At 44.1% G+C, this 22,724-nt stretch overlaps 1 pseudogene; it reads right to left on the bottom strand.

The window, feature by feature from the left end:
- Positions 1–2,843: 2,843 nt before the first annotated feature.
- On the bottom strand, positions 2,844–3,569 carry LOC120872468 (annotated as a pseudogene).
- Between the last annotated feature and the right edge of the window lie 19,155 nt (positions 3,570–22,724).

The raw sequence follows: 22,724 nt of genomic DNA, 5'->3' as shown, positions 1-22,724 counted from the left end.
TTCCTTTTTTCTCACAAAAACAAACCTTTTACATCTTTCTATGTCCGTTTTAGTTTATCCTTTATTTTCTTTCTCATTTAGAAATAACCAGCTTTAGGACAAAATTACTTTCTTTCCCTAACAAATACCATTTCCATTCTTTGTAACTTTTTTTGGTCTTACACATAAAGATGTTTTCTTTATTAACTTTGTAGTAATTTTAACTGCATATGTTAATTAGAATCCTTGACCTTTAAGATACTTAAATTCTAGTGCAAATTAAGAAGTAAGCAACTTTACATCAAGAAGCAAGCTAATTTTACATTAGCATTCTGTAAATTGGCAAACTCATAAATACCATTTATAGCTTCCTAAAACATGTGCTTTCTTATAGAAACTTTCTCAGTGTGGCACCAAGTATATTTACCAGTAGTCCTAAATATCTTCATTTTCTCTGTAAAAACAATCCTATGTTCAGTAATCAGTGTTTCAGTATCTTATTTTATTTGGGAATAATCTAGATATTCAGTAAATTTTCATTTGATTTAATTTAGCAAGACCCTAAAGTTTCAAGTCACCAAAAAGTTTTGGAGAAACTATTTTTAAGTAGACATACCATAAAACATAATTATTCTTTTTAAAGATTTCCTCTAAAAACTCTTATCCAATTTATACTTATTTAATTACTTAGGAAAATACCACAAGAAGTTATTTTTGTTATTGATGAATTTTGTAACAGAGATAAGATGAACTTGGAATAAATCTAGGTATTAATGAGGCAGAAAGCAGATGTCGCCCCCCGCCCCCCGCCCCCGCCCTGCCCAGGGTAAGGTGATTAGAGATTCATCCCCTATGGAATTAAGAAAGTCAGAATGATTTCACTTGTTTCATTGACTCCAATGTAGTTTGACACAAACATGAATTACCTTGGTATCTGCTGAAACACAAATGATAACATCCTTAAAAACTGAAGGGAAAAAAAAACAAGTTGGGGGCGTCCCTGGTGGTACAGTGGCTAAGAATCCACCTGCCAAGGGTTCCATGTGCCCATGGAAGATGAGTGGTTACAAAATAATATTCACTTCATAACTGTGGAAGATTCCACATGCCACTGAGCAACTAAGCCCCTGGGTCACAACTACTGAGCCCATGCTCTGGAGTCTGTGCTCCTAAACAAGAGAAGTCACTACAATGAGAAGCCCATGCACCTCAAGGAAGAGTAGCCTCTACTCATCGCAACTAGAGAAAGCCCACTTGCAGCAATGAAGACCAAGAGAGCAACCAAAATCTAATTAATTAATGAAAGTCATTTGGTTGAAATGATTGCTCCAAGAAGCTACTTCAGTTACTTTTGACTACTAGTAATCTTTAGAAAACAAAAATATCTATTTTTCAGTAAGAATTTTCATTTTCGGGGACTTCCCTGGTGGCCCAGTGGTATGAATCTGAAATGCACAGTTTTTTAAATTATTATGTGAAAAAGAAGTCTTCCATGAAGAACCCATGTTTACTTTGAACATGTTGTTTTAACTGAATGGTATTTGTGGGAGAGGCTGTTGGAGGGGTTGGAGATTATGAAGTGAATATTATTTTGTAACCACTCATCTTTAACTTTGGGGGAAAATGTTTACCATGTGACAAAAATAAATTAAGATTATTACTCTTATGTTGGGCTTCCCAGGTGGCTCAAGTGGTGAAGAATCCACATCCCGATATAGGAGATGTAGGAGACTCGGGCTCTATCCCTGAACCGGGAAGATCCCCTGGAGTAGGAAATGCCAACCTGGAAGATTCCATGGACAGAGGAGTCTGACAGGCTACAGTCCATGGGGTCATAGTCAGACATGACTGGGCAACTAAGCACACGGGCGCACACGGTCACACATGTGCACGTGCATGCACTCGCGCACGCACACACACACACAAGTATTCCGTTACTAATGATATCCTAGATTTGAGAACAAGGTCTTTTTTTTTTTTTTTTCCCCAGAACAATGTGTACTTTAATCAAAACTTCCAAGCTACTAGTTCAGCTTAAGGGAAAAAATCACATAACCTAACCAGTAAAGTCCTTAGCAAACCATTTACATATTAATTTTTCAAATATACGTGTACATTTGACCCTTGAACAAAGCATTGGTTAGGGGCACCATCTCTTCAAAACTCCTTATATAATTAATTTTAGAGTTAGCCTTTTGTATTTGTCTGTACTTTCACACTTGAGAAATCAACCAACTGTGGATCGTGTAGGATGTATTTACTGAAAACAAGGCAACCCCTGCCCCCTGCAGTTAAACCCATGTTGTTAAAGGGTCAGCTGTGTATTGCTAGCTGGGAATCCTCTAATTTCTGAATTCTGGAACAAAGGAGCCGTTGTTACACAGACTACAGCCTTTCCCCAGACTTTTTGCACAAACTCCCCTCTTATGGGACTTCCACAAATTTCTACAAATGCTTGGCATTCGGGGCATTGTCATCCCATAGAGCAATGTACCACAGAAAGATGAAGGCTGGGTGATTCGCTTAGCAGCAGACCAAGGTAGGCAGGTAAACTTGACCTGAGGTTAAGGACCTGAATACAGATCCCCTCATGCTAGTCAAGTTGTGGACTTTCATTAAAGTCTTCATGTGGCCACAAGAGGAAGGCACACCCTAGTGACTTCCTGATGCACTCCTCACTCTGCTAGCTTCCTCCCCACTTTTAAGACACCAATTTAAGCCATTTGCCAGGCTGAATTAATCAAACACAGATGCCCTAATTCCCCGCCCCCACCCCTAAGCTATGCAAACTGGGGAGACCAAAGACAGAAATAAGATGCACACAAACCCCACTCCATCCGGCAACATATATTCAACATGCTACATAAAGTATAATTTCCATTTTATTGTCTTTTCAGAGAAACCAATATTTCTTCCATCTTTAAGGACTTGGATCCTTACATGGGCTTTGGTCGAGGACGTGGGGCAGCACCCGCAGGTCTAAATCGGGGTGGAGGTGTTCGGTCCTTCCCGGCTTCCGGAGAGCGATTCCTGACAACCTTGCTGTGAGTGGCCCAACTCACGCAGCAATGTAGTTTCACGTACAGCTTGGGAAGCACATAGGCGTTGAAACACTCACTTCACAAATGTCCCTGACAGCTGCAGCCTCTACGATGTTCCGAATGACGAACTTCTTAATGGCCTTATCCTTGGGCACGCATGGGCACAGTTGGTGCAGTGAATAGGCTGCACGTGGCCGCCGCCCTTTTTGGCACGGCCGTTGTTCCTTCTTTTCTTGGTCATCTGGGAAGCGCCGAGGCGAGAGAGCGAGAACAAGGTCTTTAATGAGAGAAGGAAGTTCTTGAAGTACTATTTGTAATATCTTCTTGTTCTTTGTTTAATTCATCACTCAAGGGATTATCAACTACAAATTGGCACTTGCCAAGGACATTAGCCATCTGCCTCTGCAAAGATTGAATCCTGTGCTGCTGAGGCTGTAGACCTGTGACACGCTTTGAAATGAGTTCAGTGTGGAGAATGAGGCACCCCATGCTCCAGGGAAACTGGTGGAACAAATCTTTACAGTTTGATGTTTGCAGGAGCTCGTTTGATTATCCCACTCTTTGCATCTCCTCATATCTAGAAAAGCACTAGATCTCTTCACGGTGACATCAGCTTCTTGTGACTAGCAGAAAACCTTTTGTAAAATAAGTGCTTGATTGCACTGAACTCCTCTTTCACCAAAATCATATACATTGACCTTCTCCCACTACCTCTTTGGAACTACTATAGTTTCTCAGAGCTATTTGGGATGCACTCCTCCCGAGTTGCTGTCCTCATTTTGCCCCAAATAAAACTTAACTCACAATTCTCACATTGTGCATCTTTTTCGGTCAGCAAGATCATCTTCCTGTCCAGTCTTCTTATCTTGACTAACCAAATACTTTACATCCAAAATTTTGTACTTTACCAAAAGACTGTGCTGATCCTCTGGAATTTTACTAAAATTTTTGCACTTACTTTTATGCCAATTAAATAGAGGTCTTTTACAAATTAGTTTTGGTAATACCATTCAGAGACAGAAAAAAATATTACATCTATAATGTACACAAATAGACATATAGACAGACATAACCACAGATCTCAACTTTCATTTTAAAACTTTAGTCACGAATTTTAAAAATAGAAATCAAAATGAAACTTTAGTCATGGATCAGATACAATATAAAATTAACTTGTTTATAAATAGCAGTTGAGATATGTTAGGTCTGCTCACTCTGAAGGCTAAAGTCTTGTACTGTTCTGTGGAGAAGACACTTAAACTTTTGAGTTTTAAAAGGCCTCTTTTTTCAATTTTAAGAATTATCTCTCTTATTTTAAAAAGTCTTTCTTTATTTGACTGTGCCGTAAACAGGACCTTTGCTGCAGCAGGCAGGATCTTCAGTTTAGTTGGAGCATGTGGGATCTAGTTCTCTGACTAAGGATGGAACCTGGACTCCCTGCATTGGAAGCACAGAGTCTTAACCACGGGACCACCAGGGAAGTCCTGGAATTATCACTTACCTAAAAGTTCCTTGAAAAGAGCAGGTAGAACATTTACATCCCAAAGGCACCTGAAGAGGAATGCAAGCTCCCCTTAGGATTCTTATGGAGTCCCAGCTCACTCTGCTTGCCACAATAGGCCAGCGAATCCGAGACACAGTGTCGAAGCAAGGAATAGGGCTTGATTCAGAAAGCTGGCTGACCAAGAAGACAGCAGACTAAAATCTCAAATTAACCATCCTGTCAGGGTCTGGATGCCAGGTTTGTTTATGAATTAGAAGCTGGGGCGGGGAGGTGAGGAAACAAAGTGAAAAAGGCCATTAGACTTGCAAATATCTCCTAATATTAGTCATTCAGTTGTATCTGACTCCCTGTGACCCTGTGGGCTGCAGCCTGCCCGACTCCTCTGTCCAGGGAATTCTCCAGGCAAGAACACTGGAGTGGATAGCTGTTCCCTTCTCCAGGGGACCTTCCCAACCCAGGATTTGAACTGGGGTCTCCTGCATTGCAGGGGGATTTTTTTACCAGCTAAGTACCAGGGAAGCCCTGGTAAAGAATACCAGGGTCAGGATTAAGTCAAAGAGTCAGATCTAGCATGTGGAAAGTCAGTATTGACTCTTCCATCTTACAGGACTTCTGTTCCCCAAGAGTCAGAATTTTGAGGGAGGCAGAGGAGGTGTGGGAATAGCTTTTTCAAGTGGGCTTTCTCTAGAGCTTACACAGAACAAACAACCTTAGAATGTCAAAAGAGCCCCATCTTGGCCATTTCACAGTGAGATCTCCTATAACACAGCATTCCCATTTAAGCAAGTACTTTCAAGTATAAGCTCCACGTTTGTACATGCACCTGGCTGGAGTGTTATTAATAGCTATGAAGGCTGACTCTCTGGTGCCCTTTTTTTAATGATTTGGAGGCTTTGTTTCCTGTTTCAGAGTCAGTTTGTCAGGAAAAGAATACTATTGCAAACTGTGTGATAGGCCAGTGTGTTGTTTGGGAACTTAACCCCTCTTATGCGAGTCACCCTGGAGTTGTTTCAACTCTTTTTTTTTTTGATGAGTTCCTTTATTGACTTCTTACTATGTCTCAGACACTCAGCTTTTCAGTCTTTAGCTATTTAATGCGTTTGACAATCCTCTGATATATTGATAGATTCTGTTTCTGCCCCCTATTCTTCAAACAGGAAAGCAAGTATAAGTGGTTAAATGAGATGGCCCCCAGACTGAGTATCTTCTAAGTGGAGATACTTTGGTGGTAAAATGGACAGGATTTGGTGGTAAGCTGCAAACAAGGGAAGATATGGGGAAGATTAGGCTGGAGCTGGGATGGTGGCTGGGACAATGGGTGGATGGGAAATTCCCAGATACACAAAGGGCTAGCGTTGCTCTGGTCTTGCTGCTATTCCAGACAAGCAGGTTGGGGGCTGAAGCACCCTCATTTGGGAGGAAAGCCATCCAGAGGAATCAATGTGTGCAGGGAAGAGCCAATTCTAACTCCATGTTGAAATTGTTCCTTTAACTTGCTTTGTGTTGCTTTTGTTATTATAATCATGCATAATGGCCTACCTTAGGGAACCCTACCCCTCTGCTTGACTTGTAGGTCTAGAATGCCTTTGTTCAGCTCACAGAGAGATCATCTGACTCTGCCTACCTGTGAATGGCTTCAGGAAAGAGGAGATTGACACATTCTCCTGCCTGAAGTTTGCCATTCTAGGAGATATAGGCAAGATTAATGGGCTTTTTGCCTTGTTTCCTCACCTCCCTTCACTTCTGTTCTATAAAAGAACTTGGCATCCAGATCCCGTAAGATGGTTATTTTGACACATCAGTCAGCCAGCTTCTCAGCTGGTTTTCCAAATAAAAGTGAGCCTGGACTCAGTAATAGATGCACCTGGAAGGGTGTGTGCAGGGCTGAGGGATCTTAGAATCTCAGGATAATAGTTAATGTCGACAGAGTTTTTCTTAGTCCAAACTAGCTTTACACTGAGCAATTTACATTCATGAAATTACATGATTGAACCCTCTCATCTTCGGAGTCAGCTATCCCTGTCCTCTAGATGAGGAAACAGCTCAGACGGGACAGGGGTGGTCTCTAGTCAGCGTTAGAATGCAGCAGAGATGGATTTGACCCCAGTTCCACCCAGCTCCAAAACCCTCAAACAGGACTTTCCTGGTGGTCCAGGGGTTAAAATTCCATGCTTCTACGTCTGGGAGCACAGGTTCAGTCCTTAGTCAGGAAACTAAGATTCAACATGCCACGTGGCAAAAAAAAAAAAAAAAAGGGGGCAAAAAAAACCTCAAACAATAAACCTTCCTTGCAATGATGCCAATGTTAACATTTCTGACCGAAACATTCATAATGACAAGAATGCTCTTATTAGAGAGCCTGCTGTGAGTCGGCACTGCTTTACAGTTTGACAGGCCAGGCCTTATGTCATTTCACCCCCAATTCACAGAGGAAAATCGAGGCTCAAAGAGGCTAAAGTATATGTCCAAGGTTGCCATACAGCAGAGATGTGGCTTGAACCCAAGCTGTTTTTGCCTCCAAAGTCTATCCTAGAGCTCCTCGTTTATACTAATTTTTGAAAATGAAGGAACTGGGACTTCGCTTGTGGTCCAGTGGTTAAGACTTCACACTTCCAGTGCAAGGGCCAGGATTCAACCCCTGGTCGAGGAACTAGATCCCACATGCTGCAACTAATGGTTCACATGCCAAAACTAAAGACCCCACGTGCATGTATGTGTGCTAACTCCATGTTGAAATTGTTCTTTTAACTTGCTTTGTGTTGCTTTTGTTATTATAATCATGCATAATGGCCTACCTTAGGGAACCCTGCCCCTCTGCTTGACTTGTAGGGCTAGAATGCCTTTGTTCAGCTCACAGAGAGATCATCTGACTCTGCCTACCTGTGAATGCTTTAGTCGTGTCCGACACCACACGACCCCATGGACTGTAGCCCACGAGGTTCCACTCTATGGATTCTCCAGGCGAGAACACTGGAATGAGTTGCCATGCTGTCCTCCAGGGGATCTTCCCAACCCAGGGATGGAACCTGCATCTCTTAAGTCTCCTGCATTGGCAGGCAGGTTCTTTACCACAAGCACCACCATACCACAACAAAGATACCGCATGCTGCAACTAAGACCCAGCACAGACAAATCAATAAATAAATACTTTTTTTAAAAGAAGAGAAAGTCAGAGAAGGAAGGGTCTCATGCAAGTTTCCCCCAGCAAAATGCAGCCAAAGAAAGGGCTGCAGTGAGGAAGAGGAGGTGGGAAGTCTGAATAAGAGACCTGTGTTTGCAGACATTCCTGTGCATAACTCTTTCATGCCCTTCTTGACAAAGCTATAAACACAAAGCTGTAAACAAAGCAGGCATGGGCCCTTAACCTCCCAAGGAATTCTTTTGGAACTATTCTGCTGCCTCTCCCATTCTGTGTACTCTGCCTGCCAAGTCATGTGTGTCCTCCAGGTCAAGCCCAGAATGGCCCAGGTACTTCTCTCTGACTTCTAAAGAGGAACCTAGCCCTGCCTGACCAAGGTTCTCACCAAGCCCTTTCCCCTTGTTGCGCCTCAGTTTCTCCAGCTGTAAAGAGAGATCATATGGGGTCCATGCATGGGGGAGTCGATTTGAAATCACTGGTCTGAATCCAAAGCTGTGTGACCTTGGACAAATGTCTTGGCCTCTCTGCCTCTGTTTCCTTATCTATAAAATGAAATGAGAAGAGTATTCATTGCACAGGGTCATTTTGGAGCCTCCATGAGGATGTGGGTATATTAATACTAAGTCTGGTAGTCAAGTTGCTTAAAAATGTTTACCTCTGGGACTTCCCTGGTGGTCCAGTGGCTAAGACTCCATGCTCCCCATTCAGGGAGCCCAGTTCCACCCCAGGTCAGGGAACTGGATCCTCATGCCTCAACTAAGAGGACTGGCTAGTTTATCTCCTTGCAGTCCAAGAGACTCTCAAGAGTCTTCTCCAGCACCACAGTTCGAAAGCATCAATTCTTCAGTGCCCAGACTTCTTAATGGTTCAGCTCTCACATCCATACATGACTACTGGGAAAACCATAGCTCTCTGTTCAGATCTTTGGCAACAAAGTGATGTCTCTGGTTTTTAATACGCTGTCTAGGTTTGTCATAGCTTTCCTTCCAAGGAGCAAGCGTCTCTTAATTATGGCTGCATTCACCATCTGCAGTAACCAACATGGCTGTCTCTAATCCTCTTCTCTGAGGGTTAATTCTCCACCTTGTCTTCCTTGTCTAGCCTGAAGGGAGTTTAGAAGATATTTCCCTCCTGGGGTTGTGCTGCTTTATTTCTTCTTGTTCATGGATCTTAAATTTGCCTCGATCGACCACAGACTGGGGCTTCCCTGCTGGCTCTGTCGGTAAAGAATCTAGCTGCAATGCACACAACCCAGCTTCGATCCCTGGGGGGGTGCTTCAGTTCTTGGGGAGGAAACCAAGTTCCCCTAAAACTGAGTTCCCTTACCACATTAATGATTTAATTCCTCTTTCCAAAACTTTCTTCCCTTGAGTGTCTCCTCTGACCTCAGTCCCATCCTCATCCCCTCTAAGTCAATCCTGTGCTGTTGTTGCTTTTCCATTGCCAAGTCATGTCTGACTCTTTGCAACCCCACGAACTGGAGCAGACCAGGTCTCTCTGTTCCTCATCATCTCCCGTAGTCTGCCTGACTGAACACTGCTTCACCACAATCGGATGACTAAGATTGCTGTTGTCATATCATTAGTGCGCTAAAACTGGTATTAAAGATATCATTAACTACAAGCTCAGGATGTTTCCCCAGGGCAAAATGAACTCAGGGATCCCTAAGCCATGGGCCACTTGGCCAAAGAATTGTAAACTGAAGACATCCTGATTCCGGGAACTATGATTAAGAAAGGTCAGAAGATGATGCTCAATCCTTTCTGTCAATCTTCCTCTTTAAAATATCTTTAACTCGAAGACGAGGTTCAAGTGGCCCTGAGGTTTGTCTCCCCGTTCCTTGCTTGCTGTCCTACAAATGCACGCGTGTTAAGTCTCTCAGTCATGCCCAACCCTGCAACCCCATGGACTGTAGCCCACTAGGCTCCTCTGTCCATGGCATTTCCCAGACAAGAATACTGGAGTGGGTTGCCATTCCCTTCTCCAGAGGATTTTCCCTACCCAGGGATCGAACCTGAGTCTCCCACATTGCAGGGAGATTTTTTTTTTAACCATCTGAGCCACCAGGAAAGCCCCACAAATAAAGTTTTACTTTGCTGCAAACACCCGCTATCAGAGGTTGACTTTCTCTGCTGTGGGCATATGAGCCCTCACTCAGTTACAGAACTCCACGGAGCTTGTCTGTAATACCAGAAATCTTGACAACTCCTGGTTCTTGAATCTAAACTCAGGGCCAATGGGGTGCCTTTGTGTTAAACCAGAAAAAGGCTCTCCCTCTAGATGGAAGCAAGGATCTCATCTGGGCAGAGCCATACCTCAAAGAGCAAAGTTTGGTGAGCAATGCTTTCTCGGGGAAAAACAAACAAAACTGCCCTCCTGTGGTTGGATGCAGCTCTGCTCCACGGTGCGTGACTTGGCAGGTGAAGTGTAAGCAGGCTGCATTTGCTGCTCACTCCGTGTGCAGTGAACAGCCTGCCAGCCACACAGCCATTCACTGTTTGGACCCCACCTTGGAGGGTGTGCCTCTCAGCAACAGTCATCAGAGCGCTAGACCCCTAATGGGAGTCAACAGAGCTGGTCAACTATAGACAAACGTCAGCCATGTTACTGACTGTAGATGGGACCTAAGGTATTCATCAGAACATTTCCAAGAAGAAAGCCCAGGACTCCCCTGAAGGTACAGTGGATAAGAATCTGCCTGCCAATGCAAGGGACACGGGTTCAACCCCTGGTCCGGGAAGATTGCACATGCTGCAGAGCAGCTAAGCCTGTGCACCACAGCTCCTGAGCCTGTGCCCTAGAGCCTGTGCTCTGCAACGAGGAGCAGCCCCTACTCGCTGAAACCAGAGAAAGCCTGTGTGCAGCCCCGAAGAGCCACCACCACCAAAAATAAATAAATAGATAAGATAAGAAGGCCCAGAGGAGGTCTACATTAATGCAAAGGCCAAGTTGCTATAACTGTAAGATCCCAAAATACAATGGTTTAAGTAAAATAGAAGGTTCCCATTCTCTTTCGTGACCCTCCCGAAGTAGGCATGTTGTCTAAGATGGCAGGTGGCTCCCCTCCCCGCAGTCAGTCAGGGACACACCTTCTTCAGTCTTGTTACTGAGATCACTAGCATCAGCATCACCTGAAACTTGTTAAAAATGCAGATTCTCAGGCCTGACCCTGGACCTACTGGATCAGAAACTCGGAGTGGGCCAGCGACCTGTGTTTCAACAAGGATCCCCACTGACCCTGACGGACAATTAAGGTGGAGGACCACCACCTTAGGGTGTTATCCTGATCTTCATGGTCAAAGGGAGGGCTTTGTACTTCTTGAATCACCCCTTTCTATCCAGGAGGTGGCCAGGATGGAGGTGCTCTGGCTCTTCAAAGACCTCAGGTCCAGAAGAAACTTGACTTCTGGGCATGCAAGGTGGTTTAAGAGGATGAGGGTGGCCAGACTAGCATAATGGTTAGTGGTTTAGATTCTGGAGACAGGCTGCCTGCATTTAAACCCCAAAGTTGCTGTGGCACCAGCTGTGTGACCTTCAACAAGTAACTTTACCTCTCTGAGCCTCAGTACCTTCTCCTATAATACAGGGATCATTGCTAATATTAATATCTGTCCCATGATGTCACTATGGGAATCACAGTGTTATTACGTGCCCTACACATAATAAGCTCTCAAAATGTTAACTTGATCATCTCAATATCTTAGTAAAAGCTGCTTTTTATTTTATTTTATTTTGGCCATCCTGTGAAGCTCATAGGATCTTTAGTTTCCTGACCAGGGATTGAACCCAGGCCCCAGCTGTGAAAGTGCCGAGTCCTAAACATTGGATCACCAGGGAATTCCCAAAAGCTGCTATTTATTCCATGTAGCACCGTATTGAATCTTCATGATACTATTGTGAGAGGTATGTTTTACATATAGATATTCATTTTATAAAGGAGAAAACTGAGGGGCAGACTGGTGAGATAACATAGGTTACAGGTAATAGCATGGTAATTCTAACTCAGGTCAGATTCTTACAGACTCAAATGTAAATCGCCTCTCAAAAAAGTTGGGAGGGGGGTGATATTTGCCACCCAATTAAAATAAATAAAATTTTTAAAAAATTAAAAAAGGGAGGGGGGAGTAGATTTCTAAAACTTCCTGTATTACAGGAAGACTGTGTTGTTTGTGGCTGGAGGGCTGATCTGTAATAGGAATGCATGCCAGGGATTTCCCTGACAGTTCAGTGGTTAAGACTCCACACTTCCAATGCAGGGGTCTTGGATTTGATCCCTGGTCAGGGGACTAAGATCCCACATGCTGTGAAGCTAAGCAACAACAATAAAAGGAATGCATATGGTAAGGCTAGGGGAGAAATCTCTCACCTTGTTTGTAACTTCTCCAAATTCTCACAGTCACTTGGGCAGATGGACAATCCCCTAAAGAGAGATGAGAAAACACTGCCCAGGGCCAGATCCAGCCCCAGAAAGAGGTGCCTGGAAAGGTATGCACCAGACAATGCATCAGACACTTTACATCACTGTCACTGAACCAGCATATTACTGTCCCCGCTTTAGAAATAAATAAAACAAAATGCTGAGATAGTAAATGTCCAAGATCTTAGCCAGGAAGCAAGAGTGGAAGTCTTTCTCAGAGCTGAGCGTCTCTTGCGCCTGAATCCCTATGGAGCTGTGAGACAGCGCCACCTGGTGGTGTTCTGTTGGAACGGCTTCTGGAGGAAGAGAGAACAAGATAAAAAGGGGATGTTACAGGGGACAACGGAGGGTAAGATGGTTGGATGGCATCACTGACTCAGTGAACACGAGTTTGAGCAAGGTCCGGGAGATGGTGAAGCACAGGGGAGCCTGGTGTGCTGAAGTCCATGGGATCGCAAAGAGTGGAACACGGCTGAGCAACTGAACAACAGTTCAGTTCAGTTCATTTCAGTTCAGTCTCTCAGTCGTGTCCGACTCTTTGTGACCCCATGAATCGCCGCACGCCAGGACTCCCTGTCCATCACCAACTCCCAGAGTTCACTCAGACTCACGTCCATCGAGTCGGTGATGCCATCCAGCCATCTCATCCTCTGTCGTCCCCTTCTCCTCCTGCCCCCAATCCCTCCCAGCATTAGGGTCTTTTCCAATGAGTCAGCTCTTCACATGAGCTGGCCAAAGTACTGGAGTTTCAGCTTTAGCATCATTCCTTCCAATGAACACCCAGGACTGGTCTCCTTTAGAATGGACTGGTTGGATCTCTTTGCAATCCAAGGGGCTCTCAAGAGTCTTCTCCAGCAGCACAGTTCAAAAGCATCAACTCTTCTGTGCTCAGCTTTCTTCAGAGTCCAACTCTCACATCCATACATGACCACAGGAAAAACATAGCCTTGACTAGATGGACTTTTGTTGGCAAAGAAATGTCTCTGCTTTTGAATATGCTATCTATGTTGGTCATAACTTTCCTTCCAAGCAGCAAGTGTCTTTTAATTTCATGGCTGCAATCACCATCTTCAGTAATTTTGGAGCCCCCAAAAATAAAGTCTGACACTGTTTCCACTGTTTCCCCAGATATTTCCCATGAAGTGATGGGACCAGATGCCATGATCTTAGTTTTCTGAATGTTGAGCTTTAAGCCAACTTTTTCACTCTCCTCTTCCACTTTCATCAAGAGGCTTTTTAGTTCCTCTTCACTTTCTGCCATAAATAGTTAATATACAGCATTTTAAATGGGCTAGGCACTGATCTAAATGGCTTACTTAGATTCCATTTAAATTAACTTGTTGAATACCTCCTCCTAACAGACTTTTAAGGCAGTTAATTAATAATAATTTCCACACTTCTCCACTTTTATTTTACTCTTCTTTCTTTGGAAAAAAAAAATATTACTATGGAACATTCAGGCATACCCAAAACTGGATGAGGGGGCTTCCTTGGTGATTCAGTGGTAAGGAATCCGCCTGCTAATGCAGGACACACAGTTCAATCTCTGATCTGGGAAGACTCCACATGCCACTGAGCAACTAAGCCCATGCACCACAACTAGAGAGTCTGTGCTCTAGAGCCTGGGAGCCACAACCACTGAGCCCACAGGCCACAGCTGCTGAAGCTCGTGCACCCTAGGGCCCATGCTCTGCAACAGAGAAGTCACCGCGATGAGAAGCCTGTGCGCTGCAACCAGAGAGTAGCCATCCGCCCACCACAACTAAGGAAAAGCCCGAGAAGCAAAGGGGACCCAGCCCAGCCGAAAATAAATAAATAAAATGATATATTTTTAAAAAAAAAGAACTGGTGATGATGTATCCATCATCCTAGTTCAACAATGATCAACTCATGGCCAATCTTGTTTCATCCATACTCTCACAATCCCCTCCTCCTACACCCCACCAAACAGAATTACTTTGAAGCAAAGTCCAGACGTTGTATCCATTCTCACTGGTAAATACTTCTGATTGTGTATTCCTAAACGTGTCCCCATCTTGCTGTTGAGGAATCTGACCAAGGTCACGTTGCTGATAGGGTTCAGAGGCCGGATCATTCCCAGTGGTGTGGGTTCAGAGCTTTTGCCACTGGCTGTTGTGATGCCTCTGGAGTGTGGATCACTCAGACAGCAGCACAACTCAGCCTCAGCCACTTTTATTTTTCTTTTTGGCCTTGTGGCTTATGGGATCTTGGTTCCCTGATCAGAGATCGAACTCAGGCCCTCGGCAGTGAAAGCACAGCTGGAGGACCAGGGATTCCCCAACCTCTTTTTCCAAAGTTGTCAATTGATTCTCACATTGACAAAGTTGGAATATAAAGAGTAGAGATGAAAGCATTGTATCAGTGTTAACCTAACATCACTAAACTTGATAACCAGACTGCAGCTGTATGAGAAAACATCTCTGTTCTTAGGAGATACATGCTGAAATATTCAGGAGTAAAAGGCCATGCTGTGAGCAGCCATGTATCCTGAATGATTCAGGAAAATATTAGATAGATATGAGACAAGAGAGAGGAGAGTCAAATGATATTGGAAACGAAATAAAATGTTAACCCGATGCTAATCTGGATAAAGAGCCACCAAACGGATGTTATTTGAACTGTATTCATTTTTGAAACTTTTCTGTACATTTAAAACTGTATTGCCCCCAAAGTTTTAAAATTTAGAAAAAGAATGCATACTACATATCGCATATGATTCCATTTAGGTGAAGGGTTGTTTAAATCTAATAAAAGGACTTTCATCCAGAATTTACTAAGAACTCTCAAAACTCAGGAATGAGAGAACGTACAACCCAATTTAAAAGTGGGTAAACAATTTGAACAGGTATTTTTAGGTGAAGTTTTGAAGCAGGCAAAAGTACTCTAGATGAAGTCAGAACAGTGGTTCCACTCAGTGGCTATCACTGAGCAAGGGCAGGACGGAGAGGTCCAGGGTACCAAAAAAATTCTTTATCTGTTATGAACATGTCTCATTAAGCTGTCTGCTTAAAAGCTTTGTTTGCACTTTACTGTATGTAAATTATACCTACATAAAAATGAAGGCAATAATAATAATAAAGGCAAAAGACCAAAACAGGTACATTGCCACGGTCGTAAAATCAACTACTGTAAAGCAAGAAAAATGAGTGAACTGCAGTTTTACACAATAAAAAGGATGAGAGAATTCCCTGATGGTCCAGTGGTTAGGACTCCTCACTCTCACTACCCCGGGGCCTGGGTTCAATCCTTGGTTGGGGAACTAAGATCCCACAAGCTCCACACGTGGCCAAAAAGTTTAAAAAATTAAATTAAGTTAAAAATGTGTTCTCTTTAACAACAACAGCAACAGAAAAGAATCTCAAAAACATAACTTTGATAGTGGAACTATATGCAGCCTTGTTCTCTATTTTCCAAGTCTCCTGTAAATTTGTGCAGAAGCTATTAAGAAGAGGTGGCGAGAATACACAGAAGAACTGTCCAAAAAAGATCTTCACGACCCAGATAATCACGATGGTATGATCACTCACCTAGAGCCAGACATCCTGGAATGTGAAACCAAGTGGGCCTTAGAAAGCATCACTACGAACAAAGCTAGTGGAGGTCATGGAATTCCAGTGGAGCTATTTCAAATCCTGAAAGGTGATGCTGTGAAAGTGCTTCACTCAATATGCCAGCACATTTGGAAAACTCAGCAGTGGCCACAGGACTGGAAAAGGTCAGTTTTCATTCCAATCCCAAAGAAAGGCAATGCCAAGGAATGCTCAAACTACCACACAATTGCACTCATCTCACACGCTAGTAAAGTAATGCTTAAAATTCTCCAAGCCAGGCTTCAGCAGTACGTGAACCATGAACTTCCAGATATTCAAGCTGGTTTTAGGAAAGGGAGGAACCAGAGATCAAATTGCCAATATCCACTGGATCATGGAAAAAGCAAGAGAGTTCCAGAAAAACACCTATTTCTGCTTTATTAACTATGCCAAAGCCTTTGACTGTGTGGATCACAATAAACTGTGGAAAATTCTGAGAGATATGGGAATACCAGACCACTGACCTGCCTCTTGAGAAACCTATATGCAGGTCAGGAAGCAACAGTTAGAACTGGACATAGAACAACAGACTGATTCCAAATAGGAAAAGGAGTACGTCAAGGCTGTATATTGTCACCATGCTTATTTAACTTCTATGCAGAGTACCTCATGAGAAACACTGGGCTGGAAGAAGCACAAGCTGGAATCAAGATTGCCGGAAGAAATATCAATAACCTCAGATATGCAGATGACATCACCCTTATGGCAGAAAGTGAAGAGGAACTAAAAAGCCTCTTGATGAAAGTGAAAGAGCAAAGTGAAAAAGTTGGCTTAAAGCTCAACATTCAGAAAACTAAGATCATGGCATCTGGTCCCATCACTTCATGGGAAATAGATGGGGAAACAGTGTCAGACTTTATTTTGGGGGGCTCCAAAATCACTGCAGATGGTGACTGCAGCCATGAAATTAAAAGACGTTTACTCCTTGGAAGGAAAGTTATGACCAACCTAGATAGCATATTGAAAAGCAGAGACGTTACTTTGCCAACAACGGTCTGTCTAGTCAAGGCTATGGTTTTTCCTGTGGTCATGTATGGATGTGACAGTTGGACTATGAAGAAAGCTGAGCGCCGAAGAATTGATGCTTTTGAACTGTGGTGTTGGAGAAGACTCTTGAGAGTCCCTTGGACTGCAAGGAGATCCAACCAGTCCATCCTAAAGGAGATCAGTCCTGGAATTTCTTTGGAAGGAATGATGCTAAAGCTGAAACTCCAATACTTTGGCCACCTCATGCGAAGAGTTGACTCATTGGAAAAGACTCTGATGCTGGGAGGGATTGGGGGCAGGAGGAGAAGGGGACGAGAGAGGATGAGATGGCTGGATGGCATCACTGACTCGATGGACATGAGTCTGAGTGAACTCTGGGAGTTGGTGGTGGACAGAGAGGCCTGGTGTGCTGCGATTCATGGGGTTGCAAAGAGTCGGACACGACTGAGCGACTGAACTGAACTGAACTGAATTGTAAATTTGTTATCATATTTTTTTAAAGTTAAAAGAAAAAAAAAACTTTAAGCTAAGAAAATAGACACAAAACTATATGTACTAAATGTTTTATTTATGCGAAGTCCCACAAAAACAGGCAGGTAAGTAAACCCTGCTTAGGAGGTAAAAGGCCAAACACACTAAAACTCTATGAAAGTCAGGAAAATGCTTTTCTCTGAGAAGAGAGAGGCAGGAGTCATGGGGAGGGGCAGCAGAGGGGCGTCAGGAATGCAGGCTACGTTCTGTCTCTTAATCTGGATTTTCACTTTTTAACAATTCATTGGGCAGATACTCATTTGTTGTGGGTACTTTTTCATATGTATTGAAACAAAATGTACATAATTTTCCATCACATCTAAATCATGAGCGACTAAGGCATAAATCTGATAAAGTATGTGTAAGACCTGTACAGTGAAAACCACCTCATAGCAGTAGGGTAAATGAGTCATGTTCAAGAATCGGAGGAGTCAAGATTGCTGAAGCATCAGTGCTCCACTGAGCTGCAGAATAAAGAATTCTGAACACAATCAAAATCCCATCAAGCTTATTTTTTGTCAAATATTTAATACTTTTGTCAAGCTGAGATGAAAACATCTTTTTGACAGTTTGTTTTCCTACAGACTATCCATTCAAGCCCCTTCCCTGGTGGCTCCGTGGTAAAGAATCTGCCTGCAATGCAGGAGATGCAAGTTCAATTTCTTGGTCAGGAAGATCCCCTGGAGAAGGGAATGGCAACTCACTCCAGTGTTCTTGCCTGGAGAATCCCATGGACGGAGGAGCCTGGGGGACTACAGTCCATAGGGTCACAAAGAAAAGAAAATATATAACTTCTTCCACTTTTTCCCCTTCAGTTTGCCATGAAATGACGGGACTGGATGCCACTTGTTGTTACTGTTCAGTCCCTGAGTCGTGTCCAACTCTGTGACCCCATGGACTGCAGCACACCAGGCTTCCCCCTGTCCTTCACTATTTCCTGGAATTTGCTCAAACTGATACCCATTGAGTTGCTGATGCCACTGAGTCACTATCTCGTCCTCTGTCATCCGCTTCTCCTCCTGCATTTAATCTTTCCCAGCATCAGGGTCTTTTCCAATGAGTCAGTACTTTGCATCAGGTGACCAAAGTATTGGAGATTCAGCTTCAGCATCAGTCCTTCCAATGAATATTCAGGACTGATTTCCTTCAGGATGGACTGGTTGGATCTCCTTGCAGTCCAAGGGACTCTCAAGAGTCTTCTCCAACACCACAGTTCAAAAGCATCAATTCTTCCATGCTCTGCTTTCTTTACAGTCCAACCCTCACATCCATACATGACCACTGGAAAAACCATAGCCTTGACTAGACAGACCTTTGCGGCAATGTAATGCCTCTGCTTTTTAATATGCTGCCTAGGTTTGTCATAACTTTTCTTCCAAGGAGCAGGCATCTTTTAATTTCATGGATTTTGGAGTCCAAGAAATAAAGTCTGTCACTGTTTCCATTGTTTCCCCATCTATTTGCCATGAAGTGACGGGACTGGATGCCACGATCTTAGTTTTATTTCACACCACACCCAAAATTAACTTAAAACGAATCGTAGTACAAGCATGTATGAAATATGATACAGCCATATGATTCTGATGCTTAAGTAGATATAGATGATACACTGAAGATAAAGCAAATAAGAATCAAGATCTTCAGCTTAAGAGAAAGGGAGCCCCCAAAGTACAGTTTTATTTTTAAAAAGCAAAAGAAATGCTTGATTCTTCCCTTTATATATATCAACTTTCCCCAAAAATGAATTTATTCCTCAGTATCCTTCCAAAGTGACCCATGAGGTTTTTAGTCCCATGACGATTCGCTGATATGCTTGATCACAGTGAAGGTTTCCTGGTTATGTCAAAATCTGGGGATCAGATACTGGCCAGTGCTTAGAAAAGTAAACAAACAAAAGACAAAGCTGTTATCAATATTAAGAAAAACACCTGCAGGAGAAAGGACATGTAGCTATAAGTCATTACATGGCCCAGCTGTGAACTCTATTACACAGTCATAAAAATGTAAACACCCAATGTTGATTTAAGAAGAAACGGTGATAAACTCAACAGAGGAACTGAAGGGAGGAAGAGAGTGAGTGCAGAGGGAAGTTCTAGCTCCCCATGATTTGATTCCTGAAGGAATTCTCTAAGAGACTGAGGTCTCTGGATCTGCTCTGTCTCAGAGCAGGAGGCTGAATAACAGCCCCCTCCCCAAAAGAAGGGCTTCCCAGGGTAGCTCAAAAGGTAAAGAATTTGCCTGCAATGCAAGAGACCTGGGTTAGATCCCTGGCTTGGGAAAATCCCCTGGAGGAGGAAATGGTAACCCACTGCAGTATTCTTGCCTGGAGAATTCCACAGACAGAGAAGCCTGGTGGGCTACAGTCCATGGGTCACAAAGAGTTGGACATGACTGAGCAACTTTCACTTTCCCCAAAAGATGCCCCTGCCCTCATACTCAAAATGTGCTCCCCTTACCTGCTAAAAAAGACTTTGCAGGTGTGATTAAATTAAGGATCTTGAGATGGGTAGATTATTCTGGATTCTTCAGGTGGCCCACTGTAATCACAGTGGTCCTTATAAGGGGTGACAGAAAGGTCAGAGTCAGAGATGGAGATTGCAACAACAGAAGCAGATATCATCTGATGCAGCCATGAGCCAAGGACTGTGGGCAGCCTCTAGGTTCTGGAAGAGGCAGATTCTCCCCTAGAGCTGCCAGAGAGAAGCAACTTAGTGGACACTTTGATTTTAAACCCCTGAGACTCACTTCATTTTTTTAAAAGCACTGTCATTACCCTCATTCTATTTTTCTTTAATCTATCAGATTTTTTCTTTTTTATTCTTTTATAGTGAGAAATGGAGTATCTCCTAACATATCAGTACTGTATCAGCAAACAAGGATGTCACAGTCATCAGCGATTTCAGCCCTCCAATAGGAGCCAGCAAGCCCTAAGGGCATGCAGGAAGGAGAAGAATACCTGCCATCTAGCAGCCAAAAACTGCTAGTTTTTCCAGTGGTCAGGTATGGATGTGAGAGTTGGACCATAAAGAAAGCTGAGTGCCAAAGGATTAGTGCTTTTGAACTGTGGTGTTGGAAAAGACTCTTGAGAATCCCTTGGACTGCAAGGAGATCCAACAAGTCCATCCTAAAGGAAATCAGTTCTGAATATTTATTGGAAGGACTGATGCTGAAGCTGAAACTCCAATACTTTGGCCACCTGAGGCAAAGAACTGATTCATTGGAAAAGACCCTGATGCTGGGAAAGATTGAAGGCAGGAGGAGAAGGGGGCGACAGAGGATGAGATGGTTGGATGGCATCACCAACTTGATGGACAAGAGTTTGAGCAAGCTCCAGGAGTTGGTGATGAACAGGGAAGCCTGGCGTGCTGCAATCCATGGGGCTGCAAAGAGTCAGAAATGACTGAGCAACTGAACTGAGCAGCCATCAGACTGCAGCCACCCTCTACGGTGAGCCCCAGGAGAGCTCAAGATGTGAAACATGGGACACTGGCCCTGTGATAGCTGAGGGGCATATGAAAGGAACAATTTCAGTGAGCCTGGACTCTTGCACCTTCCCATACACAGAAAAGTGCTAAATTACTTTACTTAGGATATCTGATTTTCTTTAATTAACAATAATCTTTTAATGTTCAGACTACCTGCTCTTTGTTGCAAAACTTTGATATAATCTGGGTCCTTTCCTCACCTCCTTAGAGTAGTTCTCTCAAGGTTACTTGAGATGCTGCCTCCTAGGAAGCCCTCCCTGATCCCTACTACTCCCAGGCTGGGGCAGGCATGTTTTGTGGACTCCCATAGTCCCCTGTACCTTCCCCATACGGGGTCTGACCCCTCTGCTTATGCCACCCCATGCCAGCCCAGACCGCACTGGGCAGTCAGCGTGACTGATCTGACTACCCCACTAGAGGGCAAAGCTGTCTATGTTACCACTGTGACCCCATCATGGCCCAGCCAGGCCTGAGCACAGAGCTAGCTGGCATCCACTTTGGAGTTAAGAGGGGGAAACCAGGGTTCACTGGGGCCTCTAGCCTTAGGCACAGACAGAATGCCCTTCTGCATCCTGGCCCTTTGGCTCTCCTCCAGCCAATTATTCTGGAAGCTGTGCACGTGTGTGTGTTTAGCCACTAAGCCAAGTCCAACTCTTTGCAACCCCATGGTCTATAGCCCACCAGGCTCCTCTGTCCATGGGATTTCCCAGGCAAGAATACTCGAGTGGGTTGCCATTTCCTTCTCCTCTGGAAGCTGGGGCATATTGAAATAACTCGTAGCCCTAAATGCAGGTGGAATTTACTTGAAATTTGGAGACAAAGTGGAATGTGACATTTCCAAAGTAACACTGGGAGCCAGTTACCTCCTGACCCTGGGCAGGGTCTTCTGTCAGCTATCTAAGGGTGAGTCTCCTTTGGTAGAAAGATAGCAAATAGTGGAACCAGTCCACACCGGTCTGGGCAACAAATCTGAGAACATGAGTAACCCCTTAGGTGTTTCCCCGGCTTGAAGGCTCAGCCTGGGGGCTGAAATGGTCAGGGCCAGGGAATGAGGAGTTGAAGGGATTCTTTCCCTGCAGTCTTCAAGATTTTTTTTTCTTCTTCTTTTTTGGCCACGCTACACGGTTCACATAGTCAAGGCTATGGTTTTTCCTGTGGTCATGTATGGATGTGACAGTTGGACTGTGAAGAAAGCTGAGCTCCAAAGAATTGATGCTTTTGAACTGTGGTGTTGGAGAAGACTCTTGAGAGTCCCTTGGACTGCAAGGAGATCCAACCAGTCCATTCTGAAGGAGATCAGCCCTGGGATTTCTTTGGAGGGAATGATGCTGAAGCTGAAACTCCAGTACTTTGGCCACCTCATGCAAAGAGTTGACTCATTGGAAAAGACTCTGATGCTGGGAGGGATTGGGGGCAGGAGGAGAAGGGGACGACAGAGGATGAGATGGCTGGATGGCATCACTGACTCGATGGACGTGAGTCTGAGTGAACTCTGGGAGTTGGTGGTGGACAGGGAGGCCTGGTGTGCTGCGATTCATGGGGTCGCAAAGAGTCGGACACGACTGAGCGACTGAACTGAACTGAGCACGGTTCACTAGACTGTCAGGGAACCCCCAGTGTTTTGAGATTCTTGAATTTATAATCATCTGCTACTTGTGTAACTGAATTTCTGTAGAAAACGGTGGTGGAGACTGCTTTGGGCTGTTGTGAGATCCGAGGGCCACGCCTGACACGGACGCACACCCAGAATGACACAGCAGTGAGCGGTATAGCACGCATGCTGCCTGCCGGGATCGGCCATCAGTCATTTTCCAGATGAGAAACTGAACTATAGGAGGTTTTCAGCTGGCCTGCCCGAGGTCACACAGCTTCTCAGGCTCGGTGCCGGGATTTGAACCCAGGAACCCTCACCTGGCAGCAGGTACGAATATCCCTCGCAGGTTCCCGCTCCCTCCAGTCTCGGGTTCTCTCCCAATCTCTGGCCACCTCCCTTCTCCAGCTCACAATGCTCACGTCCAGTGACTGGTAGA

This window comes from Oryx dammah, unplaced genomic scaffold (genome assembly GCF_014754425.2).
Source record: "Oryx dammah isolate SB20612 unplaced genomic scaffold, SCBI_Odam_1.1 HiC_scaffold_13, whole genome shotgun sequence".
NCBI lineage: Eukaryota > Metazoa > Chordata > Mammalia > Artiodactyla > Bovidae > Oryx > Oryx dammah.
This window is presented reverse-complemented; position numbering and strand designations above follow the sequence as displayed.